Here is a 10,799-nt window from a genome sequence, read left to right as displayed (position 1 = left end):
TGGGGGCAAAAAAAAAAAAAAGGCACCCAGTGTTCTTTTTTATTTTCATTGTTCTTTTTCACTTTAATTTTTATTCGTATTATTTTTGTGTGTGTGGTAATGAAAATGTTCAAAAATTAATTTTGGTGATGAATGCACAACTATATAATGGTACTGTGAACAATTGAATGTACACTTTGTATGACTGCATGGTATGTGAATATAACTCAATAAAATTGAATTAAAAAAAAAATTTGAATACAACATTTTATAATCACTCCCTAACCTGTGAGGGCTTCTCCACATATTCACCTTGAGACAGTGCATCAATTCTGTCACGGCTGCCAGGAGTCCCAGTGCTTTGGAACGTGCCTGTGACTCAAAGGTAATAGCTCATTCTCACCTAACTTTACAGTTTATGAAGCACTTACCTTGTCTTGGGTGAACCTTAAAACAACCCCGTGAAGTATACAGTGGGGTTATTAATGTCTGTCAGCAGGTGAGACACCTAAAGCAATGTCAACCCACTCCAATACTGGTGTTGGAGTTGTCACAGAAGCACAACTGTTTTAGTTCCTAGGCTGCTTAAAGCAGATACCATGAAATTGGTTGGCTTTAAACAATGGGAATTTATTAGCTTACAGTTTGAGGCTGAGAAAATATCCAAATCAAGGCAATACTTTCTTCCTGAAGCCTGGCTGCCAGTGATCCTGGGCTCCTCTGCCACATGTCAAAGCACATGGCGGCATCTGCTGGTCTCAACCTTCTCTTCTGGGTTTTACTGATTTTTAACTCCTTGCTTCCTTGGCTTTCTCTCTCTTGTTATTCATTCCTTTTTTTTTTTTTTAATTTTTATTTTGAAATAATTTCAAACATATAGGACATTTGCAAATACAATACAAACCCCATACAGAGAACTCCAACAACCCCCCACCCCCAGATATCCATATCTACCAAATTTACGTTTTGCTATCTTTGCAGTGCATTTCTTTCTCTTTTTTTCCCTCCTTCCTTCCTTTCTTCCCTCCTCCCTCCCTCCCCCTTCTCTTTCTTTCAACTATATCTATTATCTCTCTATCAATTATCTATCTACCCTTTTATCATCTTCTGAACATTTGAGAGCAGGTTGCATGTATCATACTCCTTGAATTCATAACACTTCCATGTACATTTCCTACAAACAAGGATATTCACTTTTGTCATTAACTTAACTGCAGTTAATTCAAGAAAATTCATATGGATATAAAGCTTAAATTCTATATTCCAATTTTTCCTTATGCCCCCTTTGAGCTTTTCTCCTCCATTCTTATATCCACTCCAGTATCATATATTGCATTGATTGTCATTAACTCTTAACTTTTTTTTCAGAATTAACTATATAAAAATTTTTTTAAAAAGATATACAATAAAAAAACATTTCAAGCAAACAATAACAAAGGAGTAAGAAAAAGACAACTAACCTAAAATAACTACTTTACTTCCAACTCTACCCCAAGAAAATAACCTAATATAGCAACATTTCTGTGAACTTGTTCCTACCATACCCATCAGAAATTAACAAACCATAGTCATTCCTGGACATTCCCAGAACATTAAATTTACCCACGATAGCTTACCTGTTTTTATTGGGTTATCATTCCCCCTTCATTAATTGCTCTCTATCACTAGTTCCCCTGCATTCTACATTATAAACCATTTATTTTAGGAGTGTGTTGTTTAACCTCCAGGTGTTTGTGAATTTTCTAAGTCTCTGATGGTTATTGACTTCTAATTGTATTCCACTGTGGTCAGAGAATGTGCTTTAGTAATTTCAATTTTTTTAAATTTATTGAGGCTTGTTTTATGTCTCAGCATAGGTCTATTCTGGAGAAAGTTCTGTGATCACTAGAGAAGAATGTGTATCCTGGTGATTTGGGATGTGATGTTCTATACATGTCTGTTAAATCAAATTCATTTATCAGATTGTTTAGGTTTTCAGTTTCTTATTGGTTTTCTGTCTGGTTGATCTATCTATAGGAGAGAGTGATGTGTTGAAGTCTCCCACAATTATTGTGGAAACATCCATTGCATCCTTTAGTTTTGCCAGTGTTTGTCTCCTGTATTTTGTGGCACCACGATTGGGTGCATAAACATATATGATTGTTATTTCTTCTTGTTGAATTGCCCCTTTTATTAGTATGTAGTGGCCTTATTTGTCTCTCATAACATCCTTGCATTTAAAGTCTATTTTATCTGAGATTAATATTGCTATTCCTGCTTTCTTTTGGCTGTAGCTTGCATGAAATATTTTTTCCATCCTTTCACTTTCAATTTCTTTATGTCCCTGTGTCTAAGATGAGTCTCTTGTATGCAACATATTGATGGTTCATATTTTTTGGTCCATTCTGCCAATCTGTGTCTTTTAATTGGAGAGTTTAATCCATTTACATTCAATGTTATTACCATGAAGGCACTTCTTGAAACAGCCATCCTATCCTTTGGTTTATGTTTGTCAGATACATTTTTTCCCTCTCTCTCTTAATGTCCTTTAATGAACCAGTATTGAATCTCTTTAGTACTGAATCTTTCTCCATGTCTCTCTCTTCTTTCTTTGTTTCTCTGTCAGTAGGGCTCCCTTTAGTATCTCAAGTACAGCAGGACTTTTAGTAGCAAAGTCTCTCAGGATTTGTTTGTGAAAAATTGAAGCTCCCCCTCAAATTTGAAGGAGAGCTTTGCTGGATAAAGTATTCTTGGTTGGAAATTTTTCTCTCTCAGAATTTTAAATATGTCATGCCACTGCCTTCTTGCCTCCATGGTGGCCGCTGAGTAGTCACAACTTAGTCTTATGTTGTTTCCTTTGTATGTAGTGACTTGCTTTTCTCTTGCTGCTTTCAGAACTCGCTCCTTCTCTTCAGTATTTGACAGTCTGATCAGAATATGTCTTAGAGTGGGTTTATTTGGATTCATTCTATTTGGAGTTCACTGGGCATTTATGCTGTGTGTATTTATATTGTGTAGAAGGTTTGGGAAGTTTTCCCCAACAATTTCTCTGAATATTCTTTGTAGACCTTTACCCTTCTCTTTCCCTTCTGGGACACCAATGAGTCTTATATTTGGATGTTTTATTTTATCTATCATATCCCTGAGATCCAATTCGATTTTTTTTTCCCCATTCTTTCTTTTGTTCTTTCATTTTCCATTCTGTGGTCCTTGAGGTCACTGATTCATTGTTCAGCTTCCTCTAGTCTTGTGCTATGAGTATCCAGAATCTTTTTAATTTGGTCAACAGTTTCTTTTATTTCCCTAAGAGCATCTATTTTTTTTTATTTACTCTTGCAATTTCTTCTTAATGCTCTTCTAGGGTTTTCTTCATGTCCTTTATATCCTGTGCCATGCTCTTCTTCATGTCCTTTATATTGTGTGCCATGCTCTCATTGTTTGTCTTTAGTTCTTTGATTAATTGCTCCAAGTACCGTGTCTCCTCTGATCTTTTGATTTGGGTGTTTGGGCTTGGGTTATCCATATCATCTGTTTTTTCATATGCTTTAAAATTTTTGGTTGTTTTTGGCCTCTTGGCATTTGCTTTACTTGATAGGGTTCTTTTAGGATATGTAGGATTATTCAAAGATGAATCTCTAATTTGTCAGATATCCAGCTTGGTGGCATACACTTTCTCTAACTAACCAGCAGACGGTGTCCACGAGTCACCTATTCCCCTCAAGTCAGTTCTCCCCAACTTTGTCTTTGTGGTGTGTGGAGGTCTGATTCTTGTGGGGTCCAATTGGTGCACCAAGTTTGGGTGTGTTGTTGGTGCTGTCCGCCCTGAATGTGGGGCATGTGTCTGAGTGGTTAGGGAAGGAGGGCAGCTTTAACAATCAAACCTCCCAGGTGTTCCTGGAGATTTAAGGCTGTTGCAAGAGTCTAAACTTTTATTTCAGTCTCGCCACAGATTGTCTCTGCCGCTGACCCACAAGTCTTTGGTATTGGCATATGGTCCCTGGGATTTCTGAGTGGGTTCCTCTTCCAAGCCATGCACTTCTGGGCCTCTGCTGAGGGAAGGTTGTGCTACATCACAAGTGCGCACTGTCCCTCAAGGGAAGTTCTGGGCTGCCAGCCATGTAGGGATGTTCCCAGCCTGCTGTAAGGATGACTATATGGGGTGTGTTAATTTCCCCCTTTTTGCACAGCTCTGCCTTCCCAGCTCTGGGACAATTAGCTGCAGGTACACAAAAAGCTATTGTCCCGGCCCGATATTGTGGCCTGTGCACGTGCCATTAGAAACACCCCCCATCACATTGGGTTTCTTGGAGCAGCTCTGGGCTGTGGCCCTGGTGCCAGGCAAGAGCGTTCCCAGCCTGCCGGGAAGATGGCTGCAAGGGGCGTAGTTTTTTTCCCCTTTTGGCTAACCTCTGCCTTCCTCACTCTGAGACAATTAGCAGCAGGTGTGCAAAAGGCTGTCTTCCACGCCAGATATTGAGGTGTTTGCACAGCCCATTCCCGCCACGCTTCACTCTGCGGTTCTCACTGCCATATCTGCAGCCGCTTTTGAGTTTTTTTAAAAAAGAAGTAGTCCACTTCCAAATGCCAACCCATGGTTTCCCCACACCGCAGTGTGGCTGCCAGATATTCAGCAGCTTACTCACTCGTTTCAGAACAGAGACTCCCAGTTTCATCAAGTGCACGGTCCCTGTAGATTTAGCAGAACTTGTCCAGCTGGTGCATCGCTGGAACTGGTGTTCTGGGTCACTTTCTCACTTTAATCTAGTATTTTTCATGGAGGTGTTTTTTTGCCCTGTCTCTCCTAGCTGCCATCTTAGGTTCCAATCATCTCATTCCTTTTATAAAGGACTCCAGCAATTGGGTTAAGACCCATCCTGAATGAGGTGGGTCACACCTTAACTGAAGTAGTCTCATCAACAGGTCCTACTTACAATGTATTCATATCCACAGGAATGGATTAGATTTAAAAATATGTTTTTCTGGGGTATGCACAGCTTCAAACCACCACAACGACCCACACAGCCCTGGGTGGAACAATGTTTTACTCATGCAGAGGAGAGACAGGGCAAGGTCAGCTTCACTGGTAGGCATCAGTTCCCCATTGCCAGGGGGTCTCAATCTGCGGCTGTCTCAGGGAGATCTCCCATGTGCAGCACCTCTCTCGTGTTTCTGTGCTGCCGCCTTGGAGGAACCCTACTCCCTCCCCTCCAGGGAGAGATATACCAATAGGCTGTGATCTTCATGTCATAAAACATGCCCACCAGAGTCAGACTGGGTCCAGTGAATGTTTACATATGCTCGGGGTGATAGGGAAGGATGGTATGGCAGTCCCCTTATCTCTTAGGCAATTGTATTTCACCCTGCCAGGCCCACAGACCTGGTCCTGAACACAGGGTGTATGTGGGTCCCAGGGAAAGGCAGCAGGCCATGCTGGGATTGTCCCCTACCTACCACAATTACCATCTTTTACAGATCACAAAACTGAGACAGAGGTTGATGCCTCTACTGAACATGGTTAAGAAGTGGAGGACTTGACTCCTCCTTCTTTGTGATTAATCTAGTTGATTCAGCCTTTCTAGGACCCAAGTGTTCACTAGCCCCATGGGGTCCACTCTCAGTGCAGGTTTAGCAGGCAAAGGGTTGAGAGGAAGACGCATGGCTGATGCTCCTGGAATGAGCATCAGTCAGGGACTCAGCTAACGGAGGGGCAAGCAGACGCTGACCATCGGGCCTTATGGGCAGTGTCCACCCAGAGTCAGGAAAAGATTAAGTGACACCAAAGATAACTCAGATCCTAAGGCAAAAGGCTGTTTGCCCTTTGATTTATTTTATGTGGTCTTTTGGGTATAGATGGCTCTGGTCTGCTGTTTTTAATTAAACCAAGACTTTTCCAAAGAGCCAGAGGAAGTATAATATTGATCAATCAAGGATAATTCCTATTGTTTGTAATGGTGAAAAACTGGAAACAATTTAATGTAAAATAATGCAAAGTGTAGTAAAGAAAACAATAGGTTGTGACAGCAGAAACTTAGTTATTTATACTTTCGAGCTCCAGAGCAGGGTTGTCTGGGTTTGAATGTTGACTCCACAAATTTACTGGCCATGTGATCTTGGGTAATTAATTTAACCCCAGTTTCTTCCTGCATAAAATATGATAATAAAATCAATGACCTCATAAAATTGTTGTAAGTATTAGGTTATATAATACACATAAAGGGCTCAGAAAAATGCTTAGCTTGTGCTAAGCACTCAGTAATGGTTACCTATTATTTTTGTGGTAAATGATCTTAATAAACAATTACATAGCCATTAAAATTATGTTTCTGATGAGTTTGTAAAAAGATGGCACAATTAAAAATTTTAAGTATGTGAAAAACAGGCTAGAGATTATAAATACAAAATAATCACAACTATAAAAAATAACTATAATAAGAAAAAATAAGAGATTAGTAGAAACTTCTCCAAAAGTCATCAGTGGTTGCTATTATTTTAAATAACAGCTTTATTGAGATTTAATTCACATACTATACATTTAACTTTCTAAAGTGTAACCAGCGATTTTAAGTACATTGAAAGGGCTGTGCAACCATCACCATTATCTAAGTTTAGCAAGTTTACATCACTGCGGAAAGAAACCCTGTGCCCATAAGCTATCACTGCCCATCCCCCTTCCCCTCCCAGAACTAGGCTACTTTCTGACTCAGTGGATTTGCTTATTCTAGACATTTTCTATTAATGGAATTTTATAATATGTGACCTTTTTTTCCATCATCTTTTATTTAGTTTCATGATTTCAGGGTTCATACCTGCTGTAGCATGAATCAGCACTTCATTACTTTATATGGCTGAATAATATTCCATTGTATGGACATTTTGTTCATTCATTCATTAGTTGGTAGACATTTGCTTTGTTTCCACTTTTTGGCTATTATGAAGAGTGCCACTATGAATGCTTGTGTTCAAGTGTTTGTTTTGAGCATATTTTCAATTCCGTTGGGTATTTATCTAGATGTGGAATTGCTGGGACATATGGTAAGGTAACTCTGTCTTTAACTTTTTGAGGAAATGCCAAGCTGTTTTCTAAAGTGGCTGCACCACTTTACAATCCTCCCAGCAATGTATGAGGGTTCTAATTTCTCTACATCCTCACCAACACTTATTATTATCTGTCTTTTTTATTATAGCCATTCAAGTGACTGGGAAGTGGTATCTAGTTGTAGAGTTGTGACTGAGTGGAGAAATATATTTTTAATGGAAAAGTTTTTTTTTAATAAAAAGAATCTTAGATATATATGCATTATGTGAGTTTCAGTTTTATTTCCATTTCCACTGATGGGAAATAATCCCTAAAGTTGGGAGATCCAGAAATTAACAAATACTGAATGATATCAGGAAATCTGGAAAAGCATTTATACTTATTTATAAATATTTTAGCAGCACCAACATTCTAGTGCAGACCTCTAAGATATTTGCCATCATTGAGTGATTATTTAATATTTAAGTATAAATTAACCCACCACCTTATCACTTACGCCTGGCTTCATGAGAAATAGATTAGAAAGCTAACTGGAGTGGGAATAAGGGAAATGCAAAGTGATTTCTCAAAAAGGCATGAAGATCTGAACTGTCAATAAAACAGAACGGTGCCATTCTCTGCTTTGCCAAGGAAAGTGATGCAGAACTTAACAGAATTTGGCTCTATTTATTATCCTTTTGAAGCAGACTATTTGTCACTTTTTAGTACAATTCTTTTCTAAGAGTGAATTAGTTGACCCACTTCCTAGGAAAGCTACTGCACATTCTCTCTCTCTCTCTCTGTGGGGATGGGGATCTTTATAGGAGAACGAGAGGGAACTTCAGCCTCAGTTACCAGAGGGAAATGGGAGGGCATGTTTTGTATAGAAGGGCTTCCAGCCAATCCATGTAAGCTGCCTTAACAGGAGTGATCTCCTTTTTTAAAACCCTCTGTTGTTTAAGTTGATTGCTGTTCACATTTCACAGTTTGTATACATGTTTTTGACATGGAATCTTTGGGGAGATGGATAGATATTAGAAATAAATATGGGCAAAGTTAGTTTTTAAAATGCATTTTCCATACATGACCTCATTAGCTCTTTACACCCATCCTATGAGATAGCAGGCTTGATGATCCCTGATTTATAGCCGAGGAGAGCCAAGGCCCAGAGAGGGAAACCCTCTTGCCTGAAACATCTGTTTCTTCCCCACTCTGTTTTTAATTTGTTGCCGTCTAAGTCATCCATTTGCTCATTGTGAGATTACATTACAGTTGTAATAGGCAGGTTTAGACAAATCTTCAGATACATTTACAAAGCACACCCCCAAATACAACTTGTACACCCCCCAAACATAGTCACTATCAATTACTATTAATGGAACCCCAATATTACTGGTTAAAAGTAAAATCCACCTTGAAAATTTGCATTTTATTTCTTTTTTAAATTTAAAAATATTCCTGGCTACTCATATTCTTGCTAATCAATGATTATGGAGTTAAAGATGACAGCCAAAGAAACTTCTCAGTGCAAAGCATTTTTATCTTTTCATTTCATTTGGTTTAATTATCTGGCCTATAACAACTTAAATTCTGGCAGGCTCACTGTTAGTCCTGTTCTAGCCACTGCATTGGCAGCGTCTTATGTATGTTAACTATGCAAGAGCTTTATAATATCACAGTTCATTTTACATGTTTAACAGCTTTTATTGACTGGCAATATTTTATGAAATTTTTAGAGTTATCATATTGAAACTTATGATGGCATCTCTTAAATGTTTAAGTCAAAACAATAATGATTATAATCAGTCCATTGACTTCAACTTTATGCAAGTAATTGTAATTAGAATTTAAAAATCCACATTTATTTATAAAATTTTACCTGAGGGTATAAAAGCCCGCTCACACTCTATTAAAAGGTGATGGTTTTATATGCTATTAAAATGAGTCATGCTGAAATCATTGCTTACAAGGGGTTCATCTAAATGATAATGGGCATAAAAAGTAAGTTACGCCCTGGTAGCAGAGGTCTTTTTTTTCCATCTGGCGAATCTAATAATACTTGAAAAGACAGTTAAGTGGTGAACAAGCTAATAGCACAATTAGAAAATCAAATAAAACGTGCCCCTGGTGGTTTATCTTATTTTGTATCGTTAAAGCACTTTTGGTAACAATTATTAATCTGTATATTCTGAATACATGCAACCTCAGAACCCCTACAGTACAGCAGTTGTTTTTAGCTTTCTTAGGGTTATGGATCTGACAAATGAACACTTTGCCCCAGGAAAATGCATATGTACATTCCCAATTTTGCATAAAAATTCCAGGGGTCCATAGATCCCTAGTACTTCTGCTCAGTTTGTCTCAAACAGAGAAAGGATTTATTGCAATTAAAACTAATTTTACTAACGCTTTGAAAGTGCCTTAAAAGGTATTCTCTGTAAACTGTATTTTATAAATGTTGTTGTGGCTTGATATTCAGACATTTTAATTCCTATCAAGACCAAAACATCTATTAATAGTTTCTTAGGATAAGCTTTTAGAAAATTTGCATACAAGCCTGGTCTTGATGACCTGGCCTCATACATCAATCTATCGGTCAATCAACAAATGTATGGTTAACAATTACTATGTGGCCATCTGTAAGTAAGTCCAATGACATGGACTACTATTGCCCTTTTCTTCATGCTTATTTCTTTACATTCATTGAGGAGCTAGTTATAAACCCAAATGGACACACCAATTTGCTTAACCATATTGGAGATGTTGCATTTTCTGTCATATAAATTATGTATATACAACTCCGCAACCACAATTGCCTGAGCACTTTTGAATTTCAAAAAAAAGTTGGTCTAATTTCACATTGGGTCAATAGGTCAATTTGCTGGGAGGAAGGGCTTTCAGAATCTTGTTCCTAGCGTGTGTTTCAGGGAAGCCTGTGTAGAGCAACCGGCAAGCCAGCAAGTGAGAGGCTTTTCCCAGTAGCACTCTGGCCAGGAGGAAGTTTGACAGTGGAAGTTAGCAAGTGACCTTGAAGGAAGAGCTTCTGAGTGGTGGGATGCATCAGTCAGCGTCCCAACGGGAAACAGATGGCATGCTCAAATTAGGATAATTTGAGATAGGTTCATTTACAAAGGGATAACTACAAACATGCAGGTGGGGATAGGGAAACCACTACCATAATATAGGAACCTGGGGCTACTGACAACAGGGTTGGCACCACCCTTAGTTCTGAAGGGCCAGGAGGAGAGAGAGGCACTTGTGGGCAGGGACATCCCACAGGATGACAGCTAGAGAAATACGTCTATGTTGTTCTGCTTCTACTCCAATCTCTTGGTGGGCTCTCTCTCTCTCTTTTTAAAAAATAATGTTATTGAATGTTTATTAAGTACTTCCTGTTTGCCAGACTCTCTGCTAAGCATTTTCCTTACATGACCTCATTACTCTTTACATCCATCCTATGAGATAGCAGGCCTGATGACCCCTAATTTATAGTTGAGGAGAGCAGAGGCCCAGAGAGGGAAAGCCACTTGCCTGAGGTCACACAGACAGGAAGGGGTGAAACTGGCAGAGACTTATCTACGTGGCATGTGGACCCCCAAAGACTTTGTGTATTCGGCAAGTAGTTACTGAGTGCTGTCTGTGCACCAGGACTGGCCCAGGCGCTCGCTGGTGATTCACAGGCAAGTGAAGTTTCAACCCTTGAATCCAGTTTCCTCGGCAAGTGTCTCCCTCTAGTGGCAGTCCCAGGGAGGGCAAACTCGAGCAAACCTGCCCTGTTGAACAGCCTCCAACAGAGGAAATATAAGTTTATTACCTGTCAGCAGAC

Source organism: Choloepus didactylus, chromosome 7 (assembly GCF_015220235.1).
Source record: "Choloepus didactylus isolate mChoDid1 chromosome 7, mChoDid1.pri, whole genome shotgun sequence".
Taxonomy (NCBI): domain Eukaryota; kingdom Metazoa; phylum Chordata; class Mammalia; order Pilosa; family Megalonychidae; genus Choloepus; species Choloepus didactylus.
This window is presented reverse-complemented; position numbering follows the sequence as displayed.